The sequence below is a fragment of the Panicum virgatum genome, chromosome 6K (genome assembly GCF_016808335.1).
Source record: "Panicum virgatum strain AP13 chromosome 6K, P.virgatum_v5, whole genome shotgun sequence".
NCBI classification, from domain to species: Eukaryota; Viridiplantae; Streptophyta; class Magnoliopsida; order Poales; family Poaceae; genus Panicum; species Panicum virgatum.
The window spans coordinates 6872366-6899470 of record NC_053141.1 but is presented as its reverse complement, the minus strand read 5'-3'; the positions used below and the strand labels follow the sequence as shown (position 1 = coordinate 6899470).

The window sequence follows — 27105 nt, the reverse complement described above, 5'->3', positions numbered from 1 at the left end:
TGATTGGGAATCTTCCTTTCAGTTCCGGGCCAACCAACCATGGCTATAAAAATTGCCTCCCGCTGAAAGCAACTTTGTTCACGACTGGATAGTTACACTTACAGCCTACACTACAAGCTTCATTGGCTCACTTGCCTCTCTTTTTTTTTTCTTTCCTCTCGAGCAGTAGTTCAGGCTCTGAAAGTGAGTTGGAGGAATACAAACTGATCACTGATTGGGTGCATGTCTGAACACGCATGATTGATCACTGAATCAGCTTGTTTTTCTCCAATATCTCACCTTCAGACAAGTTCTTGATACTTATTAATTAGGTGCACTACAAGGTGCGGTCTACATCGTGTGAGTGGATTTGCTATAGGAGCGTGTATGTCTGCATGCGCCATTTGAGATGAGGATTAGAGGGATCTGAAACCACATCCATCGGAGTAAAAAAGAAGTGGTGAGGGTTCAGTTTCCTCTAATATCTCACCTCGAATGCTCCATTCCAGAAACATTTTTACCAGTGGATGTCTTCATGTGGCATTTGAGTTGGGTTTGGCTTCAGCCTCAGCTTGTTAGTTTTCCTGTAATGCCTCAACTAGATTCGTCGGAATTGCTTAATGCAAATTCGTACATACACGAGTATCTTCATAATACAACCATGCTTCAGATTGCTGACTCCATCATCTTGCTGGCATTCTTCTTTTTCTTTCTTTTTTAAGATGGTGGGAGCATTTGCATTTTTTTTTGAATGCAACACTATAAACCTAGTATAACATAAATATTCAGGCGTTATATATTTTTTTGATAGGAATGTGCGTCTGTATTAAGATGTAAGGACAACGTACAGATAAGCGTACACAGACACAGGCATACCGCATACGCAAATGATACAGGGCCTTACTTAAGTGAAATGTAAGGGGGCATAGAAAAAAGGGAAAAAGTCATTTCTGCCTCCCTTAACTTTGGACCGAATCTACTTTTCCTCCCCAGACCACAAAAACAGTTATTTAGACTCCTCGAACTTCCGAAACTGTTCATGCGACCTCCTTTGAGCGGTTTCAGGGTGACGTGGCAGCGGTTTTCTCTTTTTCTTTTATATTTATTTTGACTGAATCTTTGAAAAATCATATTAAATCACAAAAAAATCATAAAATAGAAAATCCAATTTTATTAGACTCCACATGAGTAGATCTACACAGTGAATATATTATATGGTATACTTTATTATAATTTTTTGCTGTAATTATATATATACTTTTCTGTAATTAATTTATAGATATAGTTTCCGTTGTCTAATTATGATAAAATTTTTATAGTGGGCTAATCATTATATGGTGGAGATGTAGTAAAAATATTATAATTATGGGATCATGTATGACTGAGATATAGATTTATCTATATAAACTTAGATAAATTTAGACAAATCAATACATAAACTTAGATAAATCTATATCTCAGTCATACATGATCCTATAATCATAAAATTCTTACTACAACTCCACCATATAATGATTAGTCCACCATAAAAATTTCATCATAATTAGACAACGGAAACTGTATCTATAAATTAATTACAGAAAAGTATATGTATAAAATTACAGCAAAAAATTTATACTAAAGTATACTATATAATTACAGCAAAAATTAATTACAGAAAAGTATTCACTGCATACATCTACTCATGTGGAGTCCAACAAAATTTGATTTTCTATTTTATGATTTTTTTATAATTTAATATGATTTTCCAAAGATTCAGTCAAAATAAATATAAAAAAAAGAAAACCGCTGCCACGTCACCCTGAAACCCCTCAAAGGTGGTCGCGCGAACGGTTTCGAAAGTTCGAGGAGTTTAAATAATCGGTTTTGTAGTCTAGGGAGGAAAAACGAATTCAGTCCAAAATTGAGGGATGCGGAAATGATTTTTTTCAAAAAAAAAAACAGACAGGCCAAAAAGCTCAACTGACCGCCCATAAATAAAAAGAAGGCCCAACCAAATGTTCCACAATGAGTAGTCGTCGCTGCCCCTTCCTGCTTCCATCGTGCTTGCTTTCGCTGCCGGCCAGTGGCTTTCGAGGTTCGGTGACCGGTGGCGAGGACCGAGGTGCGTCACCATCTCCAATCTGCCATTCCCCATTCTCACCGATTTCTGCTGCAGCGAGCCAGCGTGCGTGCTGGCGCTTCCGCGATGGTGTTGGGAGGGAAAGGCGGCGGCGCTGGGCATGGTCATCGGCGTATGGCCGCGGCCGCGGTTCAGCGCTGGGACTGGGGTGGAGGGCCGGCTTGCCATCTTGATCGAACACGCTCAAATGTGGCTTTTTCCGCTTGCTCCGCTTCTAGTCGTGTCAAAGAATCGATCTAGGCATGCTGCCCCTAAAGTGTTCGATCAAATGCCTTTAGGTGTTTCTTAACAAGTAGAACATAAGAGAAGTCATGGAATGCATTTTGCATAGCTTTTATCTTTATTATCAATTATTCTAGATTTCACCTATACTAGCGTTCGACCAAAACCAACCAAAACCAACCCCCTCCACCCTCACTTCATTATTTGTGTTTGTTCAGCTTTGGAGGTGAGCTCTATCTGATTATATATGCTCCCTCTTCTCTTTCCAAGCCCATGGACAGTTTTGAGGCCCGGTGCTCAGTCAGGCCATCGTCGAGGAGAAATTTCGATATTTGACATCGAATTCCCACGCCTCACGTCTTTTAACCCTCAACTTGCAAGCCTTTCTGTGGGACCGAAGCCGGCGACCAGAGGGGGGTGAATGGGAGCCGATCAAAATTTCTTCCGAAATTCAAACCGTCGGCCTATATCCCAAAATCGCCCAATCCCTCAAGCGTTCTGACCAAAGTTTGGGGTAGCTATGGAAAAGCTAAGCCAACACAAAAGGCCTTGAACGAGCGAGCGAAAACACGAAGCGAATCGGAAGCTAAGTGAGAAAACTGCAGAACTGATCTGGCTGGACCGGTCTGACCGGTGCGCTCGACCGGTCTGACCGGTGCGCTGGACCGGTCTAACCGGTCGTGCCTACCGGTCTGACCGGTAGCACCCAGGAAACCCCCGAGAAATTGGATTCAAACGTTGAATCTCGATCAAACGACCACGAAAATTGGTGAAACTTGGGGGATTGCTTCGCCCCTACCCCGTGAACATATCCCCAAAGATCTCGTCCTAAAGATCAACGATTCTTGAGAATTCGAGAGGAGATCAAAAGGGTTGGGGCTTTTCTCTAAAACTCAAGAACTCGAATTCGAAAGAGCTCGTGATTCCAGAGGGAGTAGGACTAGGGCTAGATGCACGGGAATCACAGCTAAGAACTCGTAGCCTCCTCTCAATCAAGTGTGCCAAGAACGAAATCGAAAATCCATTGCACAAGGCACAAAACCAGGGGATTGAATCGAATCAAAAGCCCAGAGGGCACGAGGAGGATAGGGCCTCCTTTCCCAATCAAATCCCTTATAAGGTTTCAACAATCCATGGATAAAATCAACTCAAAAGAGAGAAACAGGGGGACGAGAACACAGGGGCGGCGGCCTGGAGAAACAGAGAGTCCACGAACAGATTACAAAAGCCGCAATTAACCTAACATAAGTGAAGGGGTATTTATACCCGCGGGACCGGTCAGACCGGTACGCTGGACCGGTCAGACCGGTTGGTTAGACCGGTCAGACCGGTGCAAGGGACCGGTCAGACCGGTTGGCCTGCAGCACCCCCTGTACAACGATCTCATCCGACGGCCGAGGTTCTTTCTTCGAAACGAAGTCTTCTCCGCGATGCCGCCGTCTTGATGAAGATCCAGTCCGCGGTTTTGGAGGGTCCGCGAAACCCGGGTAGGTGGCCGGTTTTGAGAAAACCGCCAAAACCTCACGCACGGGAAGATTCCCGCCTCCGCGCCGTGGCCCTAGACGCCGTTCCCGCCTCGGCCTTCTGACGGCCCTAGACGCCGCCCGACGCCCGTCACCTCCTCGCCCGCAGCGAGGCCCTAGACGCCGTCGACGCCCGTCGCCTCCGTCAGTCCCGAGACCGACGCCCGTGCCTCCACGACTTGGCGTCTTCAACCGCCGTCCACCTCCTTGGTTTTGTGGCGCAAACCAAGAAACTCGCCTTCCGTCGCCGCTTGCGCTCTCGATCCAGGAGTGGACGCCACAGCTGCCGCCCGGTCCGAGCTCCGGTCCTGGCTGCCCTTCACCGCCGTCCACCGCACGGTCCATCGGCCACAGCACCTCCACGGCAGCTCCCCGTCGATACTCGACGCCCGTGTACCTGCAATCCAAAGACCAAGCGCACGATCACACCGCACGGTTGACAATTCACTCATCACAAGCAGGATAGAGTACTCAACGTTCCTCAATCTCCCCCTTGATGAGTGCATTGTCAACACACCACCTGAAACCAGAGAAGTGATAAAAAGAGAAGCAAGAAAGTGAAGAACTCAAGCAAGTGACACAAAGCTCAGAAAGGCAAGAACAGTCACTTACTCAAGCACAGATCGATCCCCTAAGACAAGGGCAACGGTTCGACGCAATCGATCAAAAACCAAAACATGACTCCTTAAAGACAGAGGTAATGCTCGACACAGTCATGCAATCAGCAGAGGGAAAGCGAGGAAAACCAGGAGCCAAGAACAAAGCAGAAACTCCTCAAGCAAAGCTTTTCCCTCTCACAAGTGCAACTCTCCCAAAATGATGCACTCTCAAAGCCCTGTGCACAACAAGTTTTTCAAAAATCAAACAAGTCTCCCCCTTGTTCGATCACTTCTCTCAAAATTCTCCCCCTTGTTGGCACATGCACACATCAAGGCTACAAAGACCTAGAGCTCCCCCTGAAGCTGAGACTCCCCCTGAACAGATGCGATGCAATGAATGCAATGCAGGAGGTGTAAGTGAAAGCATTCAGGGATACAAAGATATGAGCAACATCTAGTCTCAAGCATGTGTGCATCCATAAATAAGACCTGCATCTAGCTCAACAGGGTATATTAAATCAGTCTAGAGCTAGACAAGTTTAGTTTTGGAGAAATAAGAGCATCACCCATGATCTAGCACTAACAAGTAGGGAATGGAAACCAGTGCTACTCGAACTCATACAGGTGAGCCAAACCAGCCAGAAGCAAAATGCACACATTCATTTTTCAACCAAATTTATCTCAATCAATTCTTAAAGCCAGGGGTTGAAAGCTTGGCATGTTTTACTTAGCAACGAGGCCAAGCCTATGCCAAAAGACAATCAGAAGCTTAAAGCACTCGTTTCAGTCATGCACAACCTTGCCCGGGTTCTCACAAGTGCAAAGTGAGCCGTCCCGAAAGCTCGATCAGTGCGACAAGCAATCCCACCTGGATCTTTTCAATCCATTTCAAGAATAGTTCAAGCAATTTTATCAGATTTAGATCATTTCAAGTATGAATTGCTGAACGAAAAGCCACACTAGCATGAATAAGATAGCAAAGCACATCAACACGCCCTAACATGCTAGTAGCCAAGACAGGGTGATCATGTTTTCAGATTTTCAAATCAAAATAGCTTAACTCAGATGATGTCATATACACAATGGAGCAAACTATACATGATCAAGTTTATCAACTCACACTAGCAGGCACTAGAAGATCATAGCAATGTATTCAAGAATGCTAGTGCAAGTGAGACAATGCAAGATGCAAACATGTACAATGCATATGCACAATGCAACTAACCTAGCTAAAACTTAAGAGAAAGACACCGAAAAGCCAAAAGCTAAGCAACTGAAGAAATCAGCAAATACAACGGCTCAAAGACACACAGGACTAGACCAATGAATCCAACTGAGTACCATGGAAAAGGCAACAATCAGAACACTACCAGTCCATCCTGAGAGGAAAACGTACAAGCCGAACGCTCTCATACCTTGATGAAGATCCCGCTGGACCTAGAGCATAGCAAGCTCGAGGTCACCTCCCCTGCGTCCTCAGCGGGTCCACCTTCTGCTCAAACAGGTTCTTGTAGAGGTGAACGATCGAAGTGGAAGTAGTGGTACTGGATCGTCCTCCTGAGCTGAGGTAGTCGAAGCAGAAAGAGGCCGGAGCCTGCAGCCGGCGCAGTAACTCCGAATCATCATCGGCACCTGAGGTAGAGCTCCCCCTCAACAAGTGATACCTAGCACAATAGAAGCTAGGACACAAGAAAATAGCAAACACCAAAGATCTAGAGCAAAACTCAAGCAAACGGTTAGGTGTTAGTCAAGCTACATGCAAAAGTATACCAAAAGACAGTCTAGAACATATCAAGACAGAAGATATTCCTAGAAAAGTCTAAAGGCACTCAATAACAAGAACCAATGCAGCAAGACTATATGAAGAAGATACCTGAGCTAGCAGCTAGAACTAAGGAGTAAAAGCTACACAAGCATGAGGGGACTGGACAAAGCACACACCCTGAGCTAGCAAGAGTCATGACAATATGGAAACCACAAAAGCTAGCATACAGAGTGGCTAGTCCACCAAAGCACAAGTACAGACCTAGCAAGCAGAGCAAGTAGAGAAGTAGAATCTACAACATGTCACACGCAGAAAATGTACAAAGAACTCAAAAGACAAACTCAAATGTACAAATGATACACAAACCATCACGGGCTATCCATCAGCCTTGGAGAACCATCAAGTCTTGATCAAACCTGCATAAGACAAAGATCCATGGAGCACTTGTTCTCCAGGCCACCAACCTGCATCACCAACGAGACATAGAGGGAGCAAACGTCTCGACACTAGGGTTAGCAAAGTGAGAAGCAAACCAGTGACGAGCCATTTGCTCTACAGAAGGGTAACCAAAGTCAGGCAAAGCGTATCCCCTGCCCCGTCTACTGCGAGGCTGACGATCACCACAGCGAGGAAAGCGTGGAGCCTCAAAACCTCCTCCAAAGCCTCGGTCTCGTGGTCCATAGCCATACTGAAAACGACCAGGAGCACAGCCGGCAAAGCGACCACCCGCTGGAGCACGGTAACCACCACCGTCTCCCTGACCTCCACCTACACGGTGCGCCCTAGCATCTCGCCTATCACCACGCCGAGAAGGACCATGCACCCGAGCAGAGTACATGTCCGCGTTCCGTCTCTCCTGCTCTCTCCTCACAGCCCGCTTCCTCCTGAAACAAAACTCCTCCAAGTGACCTTCCCTGTCACAGAACTCGCAGTGGTACCTCACCTCACGCTTGGGAGGTGGAGGCCTAGACTGCGGACGGGGAGGAGCAGCCCTCTTCTTCTGGGCAACCTGGGCTGTGGCAGCAGGGAGCGTGTCGAGGGAGTTCCTCAGCTCATTGGGCTTTGGAACCCAAACCTGCTTCTGCGGAGGTGCTTTCGGTGGTTCTTTAAGCACACCATCCGCGGGGTCAACAAGCGAAGGCTGCGTGCTCGTGCTAGCAGTGTTTCCAGCAGCCTTGCCAATCTTACCGTACAACCTGTCAAAGTCTGACTTCGTGTACGTGTAACCGACCCCAAAGCCATCACCTCTGTTGCACGGATACTCCAGGGATGTGGCGTATCCGTATCCGATACGTATCAGATATGGATACGCCATGGATACACGTTGGATACGTTTCTGGCCGTATCCCAAAAAACTGGATACGTACTGGCGCAGATACGCGTACCGGACGCGGTTGGCAGATTGGATACGGCCCAACGCCTCAACTCCGCCGGGGAGGGAGCGCCGGGCAAGGCAACGGCGGGTGCGGGTGTGCTGAGGCGACCTCCGCAGCGGGCACGCCGGGGATCTCGACGAGCGCGCCGCGGTCGCGCGCCAGCCGGTGGGGGCGCGGGTGTGCTGAGGCGGCCTCCTCAGCAGGTGCGCCGGGGATCTCGACGAGCGCTCCGCGATCGCGCGCCAGCCGGTGGGGGCGCGGCTGCCTCCTCTGGCCTTGTCGCCATGGCAGCATATGGGATTTGGGGGAGATGGGATTTGGGGGAGAGAAGAACGAAGAGATTGGGGAGGCCGGGAGCCATGGAGGGCGGGAGAGAAGGTTGAGAGGGAGAGAGACGAGAGACGACTGGCAGCGATTCATGGAGGGTGGACCAGATAAGGTTTGGTTCATTTTTGATTTGCCCCTTTCTCTTTTTAGTAATTATAGAGCATATGACTATATGAGTTTATAACACATTCTAACCCCTGAAATTACTATTTCCTCACATTCTAGTCCCTAGAACTTCTATCTTTTCACAAATGAACATATAAATATATGAATTAGTGATGCAAATCCATCAAGTGCTGGACGAATGCCTTCTAATTATTAGTTTTAAAAATATCCTAGCCGTATCCCTGTATCAGTGTTTTTTTGGAAATAGCGTATCCGCGTATCCGATACATATCGTATCTGATACTCGTATCCGTATCCGTGCAACATAGGCCATCACCACGCTTGAACTGCTTAATCATTATGCCCAACTGCGGCTCACTGCTAGAGACCCAACTCAGAATCGCCCTAAGATAGGTATTCTCATTCTCTAAGTTGGCTTTCTCTACCGCAAGACCATCTAAATCAGCAATCAAACCAGGGCAAACAGAGCAGTCAATAGGTGGGCTAGACTCTAAGACCTTAGTCTTTCCAAAAGACTTGATCAAAGCGTTCTTCTCCTCTAGCTCCGACCTAAGCGTGGGACAAAGCTTACAAGCGCCAAGCAAAACAGGCCTAGATCTAAGCTCCTCTAGTTCACAAACAACAGTAGCAAACTTGGACTGCAAAGAAGCTAGATCAGACTTGAAAATAGGACACTAATCGCATTCAAGCACATCACTAACAATGGGAGCGTCCTTAACAAGTTCAAGCTCATGCTTGGCCTTGGCTAGCTCGTGAGACACGTTAGAAAGCGAAATCTTAGCAACATCTAGGTTCGCGACGTTCTCATCATGCTTGGCACGGAGAGCAACAAGATCGTTCATGTGAGATATGCAGCCAGCGCACTCATCTTCACTAGACTTCTCCCTAGCACAAGCCAGCTCAGCCCTAAGCTTTCTACGCTCTCTAGCTGCTTTCTTAAGCAGCCTCTTCTGGTTGTCGAGAGCGACGTACAACTCCCTAACCTCTGTATCAAGCAGGTCGATCGTGGAGTTTACCTCTGAATTGCTCTCGGATCCAGGAGAAGAGCCGGAGTGCGTCGGTGTAGCGTGTCCACCTGAAGACGCATGAGCACCATCAGCTTCGCCCGCCATGGTGCAGAAGCTCTTGCACCGACCGGCCGCCAAGCAAAGGCCGATGAAGTCGGTGGCTTCCTTGTCCCGCTTCTTCTTCTTCTTGTCGTCGTCGTCGGAGGTCGGTGAAGAAGAGCGGTCGGTGTCGGAGCTCTTGTCGAGGTCGCTGAGCTGCGCCAGGAAGGCCTTCTCCCGCTTCTTGGCCTTGTACTGGAAGCGCTTCTTGAGCGACACCTTGTCGAAGCGTCCTCCCCGGTCGCGACTGCGGTGCTTGTGGCGCCGACGCTCCTTGTTGGAGCCTCCCTCGTCGCGGTCACGGTGGCGGTAGTAGTCGAAGGAGTTGTTCTGGCCACCGCCGGACTTCTTGGGGCAATCGGCGATGAAGTGGTTCAGATCGCCGCAGTTGTAGCACCCGGGGTTCTTCTTCCTCTGCCTGTTGTGGTAGACACGCTGGAACTTGCTGATGAGGAGGCACAAGTCGTCGTCGCCCAGCGTCTCCAGCTGCTCATCTGAAACAGAAGGCAAAGAGGCAAGAGAAAAACCAAGAGCAGAGTTAGCGTTAGAGCTCGATCCACCTGGGCCTGTCGTTGCTCTTGGAAGGAGGGGCACCATTAAGCTTGGCTCGTGTCTGGTTATCCACCTCCGTGGCCTTGAGCTTGCTGAAAAGCTCATTCACCGTCAGAGTCTCATAGCCAGCAGACTCAATGATGGTGTTCACCTTGAGATCCCACACAGAGCGATCAAGTGCGTAAAGCAACTTGAGGGCCTTCTCGTGCTCTGTGTACTCAAGTGCACCAGCAGATCTGTTCGCATTGACCTTGTTCACAATCGACTGAAAACGACTGAACATCAGGTCAATGCTCTCCCCCGGCTCCTGTGTGAAGTTCTCGTACTCACGCCGGTGAGTCTCGAACAGTCTGGCCTTCACCTGTGGTGTACCCTCGTGGTAGTTCTAAAAGCACGTCCAAATTTTGTGGGCTTCTTGAAAACCCTGGACGCGTGAGAACTCCGCACGAGAAACGCCAGCGAACAAGGCATTGACGGCCTTGGCGTTAGCCTCGTGCTAGGTCACCTGAAGAGGCGTGGTCCGAACAGCCAGCACCTCGTAAAGCTGGTTCTTGGTAATCTCCCAGACCTCGGCTCCCATGCTCTGCAAGAAGGCTCTCATGCGAACCTTCCAGTAGGCATAGTCCTCGCCGGAAAACACTGGGATCTTACCAAGACTCGCCATGGTCGCCGAGTGGTTTTCGAACCGGTTAAGGTACTGAAAACCTCAACCAAGCTCTGATACCAATTGTGGGACCGAAGCCGGCGACCAGAGGGGGGTGAATGGGAGCCGATCAAAATTTCTTTCGAAATTCAAACCGTCGGCCTATATCCCAAAATCGCCCAATCCCTCAAGCGTTCTGACCAAAGTTTGGGGTAGCTATGGAAAAGCTAAGCCAACACAAAAGGCCTTGAACGAGCGAGCGAAAACACGAAGGGAATCGGAAGCAAAGTGGGAAAACTGTTGAACTGATCTGCTTGGACCGGTCTGACCGGTGCGCTCGACCGGTCTAACCGGTGCGCTGGACCGGTCTAACCGGTCGTGCCTACCGGTCTGACCGGTAGCACCCAGGAAACCCCCGAGAAATTGTATTCAAACGTTGAATCTCGATCAAACGACCACGAAAATCGGTGAAACTTGGGGGATTGCTTCGCCCCTACCCCGTGAACATATCCCCAAAAGATCTCATCCTAAAGATCAACGATTCTTGAGAATTCGAGAGGAGATCAAAAGGGTTGGGGTTTTCTCTAAAACTCAAGAACTCGAATTCGAAGGAGCTCGTGATTCCAGAGGGAGTAGGACAGGGCTAGATGCACGGGAATCACAGCTAAGAACTCGTAGCCTCCTCTCAATCATGTGTGCCAAGAACGAAATCGAAAATCCATTGCACAAGGCACAAAACCAGGGGATTGAATCGAATCGAAAGCCCAGAGGGCACGAGGAGGATAGGGTCTCCTTTCCCAATCAAATCCCTTACAAGGTTTCAACAATTCATGGACAAAATCAACTCAAAAGAGAGAAACAGGGGGAGGAGAACACATGGGCGGCGGCCTGGAGAAACAGAGAGTCCACGAACAGATTACAAAAGCCGCAATTAACCTAACACAAGTGAAGGGGTATTTATACTCGCGGGACCGGTCAGACCGGTACGCTGGACCGGTCAGACCGGTGCCAGGGACCGGTCAGACCGGTTGGCCTGCAGCACCCCCTGTACAACGATCTCATCCGACGGCCGAGGTTCTTTCTTCGAAACGAAGTCTTCTCCGCGATGCCGCCGTCTTGATGAAGATCCAGTCCGCGGTTTTGGAGGGTCCGCGAAACCCGGGTAGGTGGCCGGTTTTGAGAAAACCGCCAAAACCTCACGCACGGGAAGATTCCCGCCTCCGCGCCGTGGCCCTAGACGCCGTTCCCGCCTCGGCCTTCTGACGGCCCTAGACGCCGCCCGACGCCCGTCACCTCCTCGCCCGCAGCGAGGCCCTAGACGCCGTCGACGCCCGTCGCCTCCGTCAGTCCCGAGACCGACGCCCGTGCCTCCACGACTTGGCGTCTTCAACCGCCGTCCACCTCCTTGGTTTTGTGGCGCAAACCAAGAAACCCGCCTTCCGTCGCCGCTTGCGCCCTCGATCCAGGAGTGGACGCCACAGCTGCCGCCCGGTCCGAGCTCCGGTCCTGGCTGCCCTTCACCGCCATCCACCGCACGGTCCATCGGCCACAGCACCTCCACGGCAGCTCCCCGTCGACACTCGACGCCTGTGTACCTGCAATCCAAAGACCAAGCGCACGATCACACCGCACGGTTGACAATTCACTCATCACAAGCAGGATAGAGTACTCAACATTCCTCACTTTCAAAATATAACCCTCCGCGTATGATTTTTTCGATTCAGTCTCTCTTTCAGAGTGGATCCATTAAGCTTTCTATCATGGCAACGATGACAAGCAGGCGCAGATCAGAGCAGGCAGCAGCACTTGCTGATGTCGGTGGTGAAGCAGAGAGGTCTGTTGGTGGGGTTTGGACTGGTATGGCCCAATGTGCTTCTGTTTCATCGTGGATGGTTCATGTGAACTGCAACAAATTGTTATGGAGGTGAGCCAGTGGAGTGGAACTTCCATTTTCTTGTCCCTTGATGAAATGGTTGTTACTCTGCTCTATCCTGCTCTCCGTTTCCGTGTGTTCTGGATGCAAATTGTGTGTTTGGTGTTTGATCAGTATCACACAGCAGGTCCTTTTGTTTTCTTTTGTTACTTGATATTTGATAACTTCACTGGACAGATGAACAAGATAATAATAATATGCACACGACATGCCCCCAGGAGCATGAATCATGAATGGTGGCCTGGTGGGGTACATTCAAATGAGAATGGGACCAGAGGAATTTTTGCAAGGATTCTACTCCCTCTGTTCCAAATTATAGGTCATTTTAGCAAATCAAGCTACATAGCTTTTGCTATGCACCTAGATAAACATTATATCTAGATACATAGCAAAAATTACGTATCTAAATTTGTCAAAATAACCTACAATTTGGAACGGAGGAAGTATGATCCCTAAAAAAACCGCCAAAATATGCTTGAGCATTGTGAACTGTGGTTAAGGTTGTATCCAATTCAAATTTTAGTTTTATATATGTGAATCCTCAAAACGAAAAATCAGTTGTGCCGAAGAAAGAAAGACGTACGCCAGTTCTACCAGTCTTTTGGAACTGAAAGCAAAAGGTGCATGCCGCATGCGTTAGGAATGTGAAGGCAAGGAGTAACTGGCATGAAGAGCAGGTGTAACAGAAACGTACACATGCTGCGGCCTGTTGCTGAAAGCAAAAAACTTCACAACATGTCTTGTTTTCGTGTGCTTTTCAGTTCAGGCACTGAAAGTATGAGAGTTGGAGGAATGCAAACCGATTGGTTCAAGGCCGAAGAAATGTCTGAATCAGCCTGTTTTTCTCCAATATCTCACCTTTAGTTGAGTGCTTGTTGCCTAGGTATGCTACGAGTTTAGTCCGCAACATATGAGCAGATTAGTTGCAGGAGGTGAGGATTAGAGGGAACTGAACCAGAATCATGGGAATGAAGGAAGTGATGAGGGTTTAGTTTCCTCTAATATCTCACCATGAATATTCAGGCTTTGATTCACCTACATCAGAAATATTCAGGCACAAACTAAATGCTGCATCATACAAGTATGCTTGCACAGTTGCGTTCAGGGGCGGATCTAGGACCGGGTCAGCTGGGGCTAGAGCCCCTCCTACCCGTGTTGACCCGGTGCTAGAGCCCCTCCTACCCGTGCTATGTATGGAGCCCCTCTTAAGCCCCTCCTCTGAATTTGTAGTCATTGAAGCTTGAAAGAGAAGATGAAGTGAATAAGCCCCTCCTAATATTTTTTCTAGATCTGCCACTGGTTGCGTTGATCAGAACTCATGGTACACATCAACCAAAAATTTCCAAAATGTTCAGAAATTTCTCCTGAGCCATACCATTTCAAGTTTCTCCAAGTACTTGCAGATGCCCCATATATTATTCGCTACCTCATTTCAGACATGAATGGTAAAAAGGACTTGGTTATTTTGATGCAGAAAAATGCTCAAGCGTTCAGAAAGTTTTCCCCATGAATTATTTTTTATTTTTGCACATAATTATTTGCTGTCATATTTGAGAAGAAAGGTAAAACACCTTTGGTTACTTTGATGCATATTTTTTTTTTGACGAAATGCATAACCGCCGGCGTTGACTCTGCTCACCTCCGCTTCGGAGTCTCTCCAGTCTCCAGCCCTCTCCCACCCAGGGTTTTAAATTTCGGCGAAATTTCGCCGAAATTCGGCGAAAAATTTCGTTTTCGCTACTTACCGGGAAAAAAAATTTCGGTATTTTTCGGAAAATTTCGTTTGAAAATTCAAAATTCAAAAAATTTCGGCCAAAAGTCACCGAAATTCGCCGAAATTTACCGAAATTTCGGAACGAAATTTCGTTTCCGCTAAACACCGGGATTTGCAACGAAAACGAAATGGTTAACCCTGCTCCCACCTTCATCAGATTCGGCCGTTTCGCCGCCGGTGAAGGCAGATTCGAATCTCAGGAGAACTTCACGAGGTCTTCTCCTGTCCTCGGCTGGCTTTCCCCATCGTGTCCATCAAGGTCTGCTTGCCTACTTCCTCTGAAACGGTGTTCTTTGACTGCAGCAATGGCGGAATTGGTAACCAGTATGGTCGTCGGGCCGCTGGTCTCCATGGTGAAGGACAAGGTGTCCAGCTACCTTCTTGATGAGTACAAGGTGGTAGAAGGTATGGAGGAGCAGCGCGAGATCCTGGAGCGCAAGCTACCGGCGATTCTACACATCATCGACGACGCAGAGGGGAAGGGTGCATACCAGCCAGGAGTAAGCGCCTGGCTAAAAAAAACTGAAGAAGGTGTCCTATGAAGCAAATGATGTCTTCGATGAGTTCAAGTACGAGGCGCTGGCGCGAGAGGCCAAGAAGAAAGGGCACCGCAACACGCGCGGCATGAATGTTGCGAGTCTCTTCCTTGCTTACAATCCCATTGTGTTCCGTCGCAGGATGGGAAAGAAGCTGCAGAAGATTGTGCAAGACATTGAGGTCCTGGTCACAGATATGAACGCCTTTGGTTTCAGAGACAGGCGACAAGCACCATCCTTGATGCCACTGCGGCAGATGGATTCCGTCATGATTGACTCAGAGACTTAGTAGATCCAGATATGAAGAGAAGGAGAAGATTGTAAAGATACTGCTTGACCATGCAAACAACGATGATCTTCTTGTTCTCCCCATTGTTGGAATGGGTGGACTGGGCAAGACCACCTTTGTGCAGCTAGTTTACAGTGACCCCGAAATGGAGAAGCATTTTCAGCTCCAGAAGTGGTGCTGTGTGTCCGATGATTTTGACGTGGGTAGCATTGCAAGAAGCATCTGCAACAGCACAGAGAAAGACAGTGAAAATGCATTGCTAGACCTTCAGAGAGTACTAAGTGGAAAGAGGTGCCTCGTCGTGTTGGATGATGTATGGAATCAAGATGTTAATAAGTGGGAAAAGCTGAAAGCCTGTCTTCAGCATGCTGTCACGGGTAGTGCCATACTGATCACAACCCGTGATGCAACAGTGTCTCAAATTATGTCGGGGGGGGGGGGGGGGGGGGGGGGGGTAAAGTTCAACACCATAATCTGGCGAATCTAGGTGATGAATTTCTGAAGGAAATACTAGAGAGAAGAGCGTTCATTTTGCAGAAGCCAGAATATGCAAACCTGGAGGACGTTGTTATTGAGATTGTTAAGAGATGGCGTTGCTCTCCTTTAGCCGCCAAAGCCATAGGATCGATGTTGTGTAGCAAGACTAGCAAGGACGAATGGATGGCTGTATTGAAGAAAAGCAGCATTTGCAACGACGAGACTGGAATTTTACCAATACTCAAGCTCAGCTATGACAACTTACCATTACACATGACTGTTTCCAAAAGATTATGAGATTGATGTGGAGGATTTGATCCATCTGTGGATGGCAAATGACTGTGTTCCACGTGAGGAGAATGTCCCTCTTGAAACAACTGGAAGACAAACTTTCAATGAGCTAGCTCGGATGTCCTTCTTTGAAGATGCGAGGCAAACCAAGTTGGAGGATCAAAACTGGAGTCATTTTTGTAGTATTAAGAAATGCAAGATACATGATTTGATGCATGACATTGCCTTATCTGTTTTAGGTGAAGAATGTGCGACTATCATCAAGAGGCCCGATCAGGAGAAGTTGTTGTCAAAACATGTTCGGCACTTGTTCTCATCGTATTATGCAAGTGGAACTCATATGATTGATTATATGAAGAAACAAAACCCAACTCTCCAGACATTGTTGTGTCCAGATGGATGTACAACAAACTGGATGAAACATATGCAGAACTATAGTTCTCTGCGAGCACTAAAACTTCGAGATTGTTCGGAATTTAAAATCAGACCAAGGCACTTACAACACCTAAGGTATCTTGATCTCTCAAACAACTCGTGGATCAAACAACTTCCTGAAGAAATAAGTGTCCTGTATAATCTACAGACCCTGAATGTTTCGTGGTGTGAGAACCTTTGTCGACTTCCAAGGGATATGAAATATATGGCAAGCCTCCGACACCTTTATACTGAGAAATGCTGGTCACTGAAGTGCATGCCTCCAGATCTTGGACAACTCAGTTCTCTGCAGATTCTGACATATTTCGTGGCTGGTGCTAGCTCTGACTGCAGTACTATTGGAGAATTGCAAAACTTGGACCTTGCTGGCAAATTGACATTAAGTTGTCTGGAAAATGTAACAGAGGCACAAGCAAAAGTTGCTACTCTTGGAAAGAAAGAGAAACTCAGGAATTTATCTCTTGAATGGTGTAGTGAATGCCATGAGGAACTGCTACCAGATTGTCATAAGAAGGTTTTAGATGCCCTTAAACCTCATGATGAGTTGGAGACGCTAAGGATAGTTGGTTACAAAAGCACTTCTTTACCAACATGGATGAAAGATCTTAGTTTGATGCAGAAGCACCTGACTGCGCTTCATCTAGTTGGCTTTACAACGTGTGATAAATTCCCTCAATTTGACCATTTGGAGGCTCTTCAAATTCTACATTTAGAAGATCTGGATAAACTGCAAAGCCTGCTTAACAATGAGGCAGCACTAACATTTCTGAAACTAAAAAAACTCCAGTTACTTAATCTGAAGAGAATGGAAAGATGGGTGGCAGCAGAAGTGAGAGAGGGAGGAGAATTGACATTTCCTCAGCTTGAGAATCTTGTTATTCCTGGTTGTCCAAACCTTGTTACTCTACCTGAAACACCAAATCTCAAGGCTGTTGACCTTGATGAAGGCAAGGCACAGCTATCGTTGCCAATAGTTACATATAGATACATGTCTGTTGGAGTATATTGAGCCCATGTGTATAGAGGCCCATTTAGAAGCCCTTGTATAGGTATTATATATACCCATTCTTTTAGGGTTGGAGGAATACAAGCCATCATTTCCTCCTACATGGTATCAGCTTAGCCTCTCTCTTCCTCTTCCCTCCCTCCCTGCCGCCGCCGCCGCCACCATGGCCGGCCGGCCTCTGGTGCCGCCGCCCCTCTCCTCCTCCCTCCCCTACCTCTCCTCTGCTGCGCGCTCTGCCGCGCCGGCCCCTGGTGCAGGCGGATCTAGGGCACAGAGGCCCTGGGATGCCCCTGCCCCGCAGGTCCGAGCCGCCGCCGCGCTGGGCGTGGCCGGCGCCGCTCCTGGCTCGCGGCCGCCGGCCGCGGCCGAACGCGCCCCCTCCCCTGCTCCGGGCGGCTGAAAGACCCTTGTTTGATTTTGGTAATTGAGTGACAACTTATGTGGACTAATAAGTGTTTATGTTGAGATACACAGGAGATTAGTCCACACAAAGACATTAGTATGAGCAACATGTGCCATGGAGGAGAAATGGCTAAGCGTTGATGCTATACTCATATAGTGTGATCGAGGAGCTCATTGCATATGAGACATGACATGGAGTTATGTGACCAAAGTGGAGAAGATCAAGACAAGGCTTGGCTTGATGGACCGGTTGCAATGGAGAAGGGCAAGTCAAGGCTTTGAAGCGAGGGACCGTGACGCGGTGAAGCTTGGGCAAGATTTGGCGCCGATGGACCGAGGCAACGGTGAAGAGCGAGCATGGTCAAGATCGATGGACCAAAGAGGTCATGTGATGATATGGAGTGGATCATATCATTTAAGAAAGATCAAGCCAAGTGTTGACTCATAATGATGATCAAAATGCTTGATGGAGTTTGGTGCTTGTGTGGCATCAATATTTGGGAAGATGAAATGGAATGCGCAAGGCAAAGGTATGACTTGTAGGGCATTTCATTTCACCGGTCAAATGTTGTGTGGAGAAGTGCATGACCGGATTTAGGATAGATGGCCGTACTATCAAGAGGGGCAAACTTGTTTGCATATCGGTCATCTAGTGCCACTTGAGCGATCTAACATTGCGATGTTGCTAGGATCGAGTGGCGTGGTGAGATCAAGTGAAAATCCTTTGAAAATGATTGTGAAATGCTAACACACATGCACATGGTGTTGTTCACGTGGTGGTGTTGGCACATTTGCAAAGGAGAAAGAGTTGGAGTTGATGTTGATCAACTTTGGGAAGCAAGAAAGGTCTTTTGGTTTTCTCCGGAAATTAGGTTGTCTCTTGGAGTGGAATACTGCTTTGATCCATTGTGTTTTGGATCAAGAATTCAGTTGGGTTGTGTAGCCCTCTGAATTAGCTTTCCATAGAGTCCAAGATCACCTAATTTGGACATCGAAGCTAAGAGTTATGGTCGTTTTACCGAGTTACATTTCTGCTGGAAATAGACCTGCGGACGGTCCGCCCTTGAGGGGCGGACGGTCCGCCGTTATCTCGGTTGAGCTCAAACAGAACCGTTTTTGGCTCTGTGGGTGGTTCAAAATGACCTGCGGACCGTCCGGTCCATGGGGGCGGACGGTCCGCCTTTAAAAGCTGAAACGGGCGCAGAAACTTGGTAGTTCTGTCTTGGGTGTCCAAAATGAACTGCGGACCGTCCGGTCCTTGGGGGCGGACGGTCCGCCTCCTACTGAAATTTCTGGGACAGAAACACTGCGGTTTCTGTGTGTGCTCACGTTTTGAACTGCGGACAGTCCGCCCCTGGGGAGCGGACAGTCCGCCGGTAACTTCCAGATTTAGTCAGAGACGTTTGCAAATCGGTTGGTTCGAAGTTTTGAACCGCGGACAGTCCGCCCCAGGGGCGCGGACAGTCCGCCCGGGGCTCTAACGGTCGACTCTGACACATAATCATTGCAGTTCTAGCCGTTGGTTTTAAATGGCGGACGGTCCGGTTTTTGTGAGGCGGACAGTCCGCGAAAACTCAGTTTTCACGGGATTTGAGTGTAACGGCTAGTTTGGGGGCCTCCCTCTATAAATAGAGGGTGTGGCCGGCCATTTGAGTGGTGAGAGCACCTTGGGGACTTGGTGTCCATGTGTGAGAGTGCTTGAGAGCCCTCTACTCACTCTAACTTGATAGTAATCATCCGATCGAGTGAGAGAGCGATTCTAGTGCGATTGCTTTGAGAGATTGCATCGAGTGGCACTAGGTGATCGTGTTGCAAGCCGGTGTGCTTGTTACTCTTGGAGGTTGCCACCTCCTAGACGGCTTGGTGGCAAGAGACTCCGTTGAAGCCCGCAAGAAGTTTGTGCGGTGCTTCGGAGAAGAGTTTGTGAGGGGTATTGTGCTCACCTCGCGGGAGCCGCGAAGAGCAACTCTAGTTGAGCGAGACGTGAAGAGCAACAAGTGGTCCGGCCGGATCATGTGCTAGAGCTCGGTGTGAGCACTCCACGTGGGAGAGTGTGACTTGAGAGTCACCACTAGCAAGAGGATCGGCGGCAACCTTGGAGCTTGTCTCAACGGGGATTAGCTTGGTGGCAACCAAGTGAACCTCGGGATAAAAATCACCGTGTCAACTTTGTCTACTCTTCTTGGTGGTTTGCATTCTCCAAATCACAAGCATTGTATTTACATTCTTCTATATCTTGTGCTTGTGTAGTTGCTCTCTAGTGATTAGTTAGCTTGTGTAGCTTGCTAATCATCTTCTTGCTTTTGTAGCTAGAAGTAGAGATCCTAGTGTATCTAGTTAGCTTGTGTAGCTTAATTAGTTGCTCTTGCTTAGATTGTGTAACTAAGCAAGTTGAGCTCTTGGATTTGGATTGTGTATCCTTGTCCTTGAGCATCTAGTGAGCTTAGGTTGGCTTTGTGCTTTTGCTCATTAGAATTGTGTAGGAGCTCCCCCGGTTTGTGAAGTACTAGTGTTTAGGCTTGTGTGACTTGGCATTAGAATTATTAAGAGAGCTCTTACTAGCTTGGCACTCCATTTGCTTTGTGTAGGATCTTTTTGGAGGTGGCTTAGAGTTATAGTTAGAGGGGTGTAGTCTTGGCTAAGCGAATAGTTTCAATTCCGCATAAGTTTCGGTTAGCCGGCGCAATTAGTTTTAGAAAGGACTATTCACCCCCCTCTAGTCCGTCATCTCGACCCTACAAGTGGTATCAGAGCCGAGGTCTCTCATTTGTGGTCCTTACCGACTGTAAGGATCACCGGGGTGTCCGACCCTAGAGGGGGAGGGGGTGAATAGGGTCGCTAATCGCTTTTTAATCTAGGGCTCAAACTACTTGCATAAGATAAACCTAACACGTCCTACGCATGCTAGTTATGACTAATGTTTATCTATGCTACTCTCTACTTACCCCTAAAAAGACTTGCAACCTAGCTAATCCTAATCAAACTAACTAGGAAAGTAACGGTATGCAAGGTAGAGTAAGTGCGGAAATGTAATGCGGTAAGTAAAGAGGTAAGTGCAAGAGGGATGCAAACTCCCGAGTAGACACGGTCATGTAACGTGGTTCGGCATAAACGCCTACGTCCACGGGACACCGAGGCTCTTCCGATCACCGTCTTGCACTACGCCACCAATGGCGATGCCGGCAAGCAATGGCAAGTGCCCACAAGACACCGAGTCTCGTGCACCGCCACCGTCTCTCTCGGTCACCCGGCCGAAATCCACTACGGAGCTTCTCCACCAAGGAGGGGGCCTCCTCTTCCCCCGCACAAAGTGTCGTTGCCACTCCACACCAAGACGGAGGGTCACACGACGGATCACAAGTTGCTTGCCGCAGCAAGACTTCTCTCAAGGGAGCTCTCGCAAGAACTAAACCCTATTACAAGCACTAAGCACTCTCACAAGTGTGCTTAAGCTTATATGATATACAATGAAGCTCTATGGTGGTTGGAGATGATCTTTAGCTCTTGTATACTTCCTTGAACTCCAGCCCTCTCAAATGACCCGGCCTTGGGGGTATATATAGGCAGCACAAGCAAATATAGCCGTTGGAGAAAAGCTGTCAGAAAACTGCGTAACGCCGGTTAATCCGACGTACCCCAAAAGCCATCATCGGTTTAACCGGTGTATGTAAACTGCTACGTGAAAAACTAGCCGTTAGCAATTAACCGGTGTATCGCCGGTTTAACCGATGCAATCAACCGGTGTATGTAAAATTAGCGTCGGTTTAACCGGTGATTGTAACTTCTTCACGTTCCTCCAAAAACCACCTCTCTGGACAATTGAACCGATGCAATTGACCGATGCATCGTCGGTTCAACCGGTGTATGTATTTTCATCGGTCTTCGTTTGGCAATGCATCGACGTATGCATTTTCTTCAACGTCGGTTAATCCGGTGAGTGTATCTTCAGTTTCCAGCTTCTGGACAATTACACCGACGTGTGTCTTTTCCTTAACGTCGGTTCAACCGGTGTATTGAATTTCTTCACAGTCTCTTCGATTCTTGTCCTTTGGACCGAAGAGGTTTCAGGGCGCTGCCCTGAGGCCTGCGAGGGGCGGCTCCCCCTCGACCCCCGTCCGCTAACCGGATAGCGGAACCCCCGTAGGGGTGGCCCTTCGGGCCTTGCTACGCCTCTCTTCTCTTTGTCATCACTTGAACCTAAAAGCCTGAGAATAGTCATCTTAACAATCACATTAGTCCAAGTGTTGTGTGTGTCATCAATCGCCAAAACATTATATTGAAATATGGCATGAGAGGCCATTTTCGCTACACCGACCCGAGAGGATGGCGACTTATGGGCTAGATGTTGAGTGTCCACATATTTTTGATGGCACACACTTTGCACGGTGGAAAAATTGGATGATATGCAATTTTAAATTTATTTGCCCTCAAATGTGGTGGATGGTGGATGTAGGTTTTTCTCATGTGTTAGATGAAGGAAATCTAACTCCAACACAAGAGAAATGCCTAGATCTAGACATCTAAGCTACTAACATCTTGTTTAGATCTTTGCATAATTGTATTCTTGGTGAGATCATGGACAAGGAAACCGCCCATGAGATTTGAGTTATCTAAATGAGAAATATGGGGCGGCCTCCGATGATCATGATGATTATAAGACCAAGGAGGAAGTGCCTGAGGATGATGAGCACATCCATGACATGGTGGTTGTGGAAGATTGCTCCACCTCATGGTCAAGTGATGATGATGATAAACAATCTACAACAAGTTCACTTGACATGATTGATGATGATTCAAGTGTTGCAAATTATGATTCTACTCGAAGCATACTTGATGATCAAGTTGGCTCATGTATGAATGATATTGCTATGACAAGCTCATCTCCATCTCCACATTGCTTCATGTCACAAGGTGACACAAAGGTATCAAATTGCAATGTGATTGATCTTAATTCATATGATGAGCTCTTGAGTAGATATGCTAGTTTGACCAAATTATTTGAGGAAGTGTTAGCCAAAACAATCAAATTTGAAAAAGAAAACTCTTTTCTCAAAGACACATGTGAACAACAAAAACATCTACTTTATGTCATGAGTTGTTCACATGAGGAGCTAAAATTGACTCATGAGGAGCTTAGTATTGCTCATGAGAATTTGGTACTAGACCATGCTTTACTCACTAACAAATTTTCTAGTAAAGAAATTAAAACTAGTGAGAGCTCATCTCATGGGTTAAAAGATCAATTGCAAAATGTTGCTAACCCTTGTGATGTAGGAAAGAAACATGTATCCACCTCATGTGATGATTTATTGTCTATACCATGTACTTCACATATAGATGCTTGTTCTTCTTCTACTATGCAATATGAGACTAACCTTGTAGAAGAAAACAAAGAGCTCCAAAGTCAAGTGAAGTATTTGAGCAACAAGATAGAGAGATGGACAAAATCAAAAGTCATCCTTGAAAGCATAATAAAAAATCAAAGAAGCTTTGGTGACATGAGCGGCATTGGTTCCAACAAGAGCAAAGCCAAAGGCAAGAAATGGGGCAAGAATAAATATAATAGGAGGATGAAGAAGCAAGAAGAAATGAAGCTATCTCATTTCATGTGCTTTCAATGCCATGAGATGGGACACTTTGCAAATGGTTGCCCTAACAAAGAAAAGCTTAAGTTGAAGAAGGAAGAAGAGAAGCTTAAACATGTCAAATGCTTCAAGTGTCGCACTTGGGATCACCTCACCTCAATGTGCCCGACCAAGCAATTGGTGAAGCAACAAGAACCTCAACCAAAGCCACAAGTTGAGCAAGAGAAGGCACCCCAACTTCAAGTCAAGATCAACCATGATGATCAAGTTGATGATTTGAATATGATGAAATAGAGAACAAGAAGGGGTGGCAAGGCAAGAGCAAGGCATCCAACTCATATTTAAGATGCCAAGATGTTGAGCAAGAACAAGATTCAAGATAAGAATCCACATGCTCACATCAAGTGCCATAGTTGTGCAATATTGGGTCACCTAGTTTCGGGTTGCCCAAACAAGTTTGAGAAGAAGGCTCAAGCAAACAATGAGAAGCAAGTCAATGAGAAGCATCAAATGAGTAAGGAAGAAAAGGCTCAACAAAAGAGAAGATGCTACTTATGCCGGGAAAGGGGACACATGGCTTATTCATGTCCCTTAGGTAATAATTCTAAGCCTATTTCAATTGATGAAAATATTATGCTTAGAAAGGATGGTAATGGTACCTCATTTGTTACTATTGCAAAACATCCCGCTATTCATACTAAGGCTTTGCCAAAGTATGTTGCTCCTAACTTGAGAGGACCCAACCTAGTTTGGGTACCATCAAAATGTGGATAAATGTGTGTATGTACCAATGACATTGGAGGCTTGACTCAATTGGTTTTATCTTGTTCATCATGTGATTGAGTCAAGTAATCGAAGCCTAGTGCTATTCTCATCCCAATGTCAAGTCAAAACAATGAAGTCCAAGTACTACAACATACAAGTATCTTTTTCTAGTTGCGATGATTTATTGGAAATATTTGATGGCTTGCAAATTTATTTGAGTTGAATCTTGTTTTGGATGAAAAATCATTTTGCATATTGGAAAATGAGTTACATGTCATTGACTTCTCAAAAATGATTTGAAAACTAGTACATATGGCATTTGGTTCTTATGTATACTCTTTGTTTCATTTTTCTGATTTTTTGAAGCAATTTTGAGCCATTTATGAGTTTTCATGATTTTACTCGTTTTAATTTTGAATTCTTATTGTAACTTGTTCATATGAGTCTTTGGAAGGTTTTCATGCAAGATTTGAGATTTTTAGATTTTTATATGATCAATGATACAAATTCAAAATTGAATTTGTGAAAGTTGGCAAAATTCTGGGCTGTCTGAATTTTGGTAGTGCGGACAGTCCGCGGGTAAGAGGCGGACAGTCCGCGGGTAAGAGGCGGACAGTCCACGGGTAAGAGGCGGACAGTCCGCCGTTCATGGGACTTGTTCACCAGAGTAGTTCTCAATCGCAAAAATACACTGCGGACGGTCCGCCAAAGGACCGCGGACGGTCCGCCTGTGTTGGGCAGTATTTGCCAGAGGCAGTTTCAGTCGAGCGGCAGTGTGAAAATTCAAAGGCGGACGATCCGCTAGGATATCGCGGACAGTCCGCGAATGGACAAAAAGGAGGATCCTGACAGCTAAACTTATCATGAGCTACAAAGGTATATCCCTAGTTGATCACATTCATTTGGGTGCATATGAGATGTTTGAATTGGATATATATGCTCGTGTTGCTTGCTATAAGATGTTTGAATGGATTAAATGCTTAGTATTCAAAATTGAGTTAATTTGAATGGATATGATCATGAGATGACATTTAGTATGCGATATAATTGAATATATGTCTTGTGAGAGTATTCAAACAAGTTGACATCAAGTTTGATTCAATTTGATGAACTATAGCTCAATTGCTCAAAATCTATCCTTTATTGTAAATCTGAGTAAGCTAAGAAGATAGCCATAGTTGGATGATCAAATCTATTTGGATTGGCTTGAAATTTGGTATGCATGCCCTACACTTATGGTACTAGTTGCTGTACAAATTTCATGAGAATATGATAAGAAATACTTTAGTTTTGGAGTGGATCTTGTCAATGCATGTGCAGCAGTTTTCAGCATGCACCCATGAGTGAAGATGTGAAATCTGGTAGCAATCTAGAAAAGCATTGAAGCTCAATTTTTTATGGCTACTAGATGACTTAGTGCCACACATCTCCACAAATTTTTGTGGCAATTCAACATGTACTTTGAGAGATTTGATGTATTCTTTGAGAAGTATAAAATCTGCCAGAAAAGTGACAAATGTTAGATTGATCTGGAGTCACTTAAATTGAAAGGTCCTCAAGTTGGAATCATCGTTACAAGTGGTTGAAGAACTTAGGTTTGGTTTTGAGAGGAGCTAGAAGCATGACAAGAAGCATGACAAGTATTAGGTACAAGACCATTTGATTGTAGAGTGTACTTATCACATTTTTGGTACTAAAATTGGAAGATCAAGAAAAGCAAGCAATACCCAATATAGAGAGATTCATGATAATTTAAGTATATTCAAATGGTATTCTCTCATGCAATCAAGGATCAAAGAGATGAAGCAAGCCAACCACAACAAGATAATGCATTTGATGATAAGTGATATTCATTTCATATGGGTGAAGGATGGTATTCATTGTCTTCACCAAGCTATTATAATTGGACTTCATGATGCTAGTTGGAGGACTAAATCAGAATCTAATGACTATCCTCTACTCCAACATAGCAAGGTGAAATTGCTTGACATATGCATTCATTATATGCTAAGGACATGATTAGTGCATATAGTCATATATAGTGATCATTCATGAAAAATAAAATATTTTTAAATGTTTTATGATGCCACTATTGCTTCTATGGTTGATATGATCTAGTGGTAACATATGACATGTTCATGAGCTAGTAAACCCAAGTAGTTGATCTAGAAAATGAGTTTTCAAGTGTTTAACTCAACATTGTCAAGATAACCCTTTGAATGAGGTGTGAAGAAGCTTGTCATTGGTTCAAACCGAGTTGAATTATTTGGGCAAGTAGTCTAGATCAAGTCAAAGAGAAAGAAGCTCATGGAAACAATCTAGTTCAAGAATTGGTTATCAATGTCAAATTCAATAAAGTGGTCCATCATGATTTTACAAGTGATACTAGATTCAACAAAAGGTATACATGGTCATACAAGTAGTATTCATTCAAGTAGATCTAGTGTAATAATGTTGGTTCCACAAGTGATCCTCAACTTTAAGTGATCAATTCAAATCAAGAAAGCTATCCTCATCAAGAAGAGCTCAAGATTCAAGTAGATTGACAAAATACTTTGACATAGGGGGAGGAGCCCCACTACAAAGTATCAAGGTCAAGGATCCTACTAGTATCCTACATGTGGCATTTCAAGGTGATCTTCATGCTTCCACATGTTGTTGTTACAAGTGGTGTCAATTTCAATCAAATTGAAAGTGTCCATCAAAAATGAAGATTCAAGACTCAACCATCTACCCAAGTCCAACTCTTTGTATCAAACCACAAATGCTTCATATGATTGCCTACAAGGGGTGTTCAAGTGGTAACCCTATAAGTACAAGAGGTACAACCTCAAGTGGTAGTCATTGATCTTCACATGGCCAATTTCATGTGGTTTCGGCCTTTTTATGGTCATTGATGATAAAGGGGGAGAGAAATGAACAAAGATATGAATTATCCTTGGATGACAAAGGGAGAGATGAGATGAGAGTGCGATCATGGACATGGATCAAGAGGAGCAATATTGAGGAGGATCAATATTCTTGGACAAGAGGAGCACACAAGTAGGGGGAGCAAGCTCATGAACTTAGTTGTTTGCATTTGATATATGCATATTCATGTGCTTGTTTGCATTTGCATAAGTTTTAAAATTTATATATGCATTGCTTGTGTGTGATGTATGCTACTCATAGAACTTGATTGATGATTTGATAACTAGCATGCATAGATTGTAGCTAGACATTTTTTTTACAAGTGAATCAAGAGCCATGCTAATATTGTTGATCTCATGAGG

The 27105-nt window shown here is 46.0% G+C and overlaps 1 pseudogene; it reads left to right on the top strand.

Annotated features, from left to right (window-relative positions):
* Positions 1 to 1966: 1966 nt before the first annotated feature.
* On the top strand, positions 1967 to 17153 carry LOC120711499 (annotated as a pseudogene).
* The last annotated feature ends 9952 nt before the right edge of the window (positions 17154 to 27105 follow it).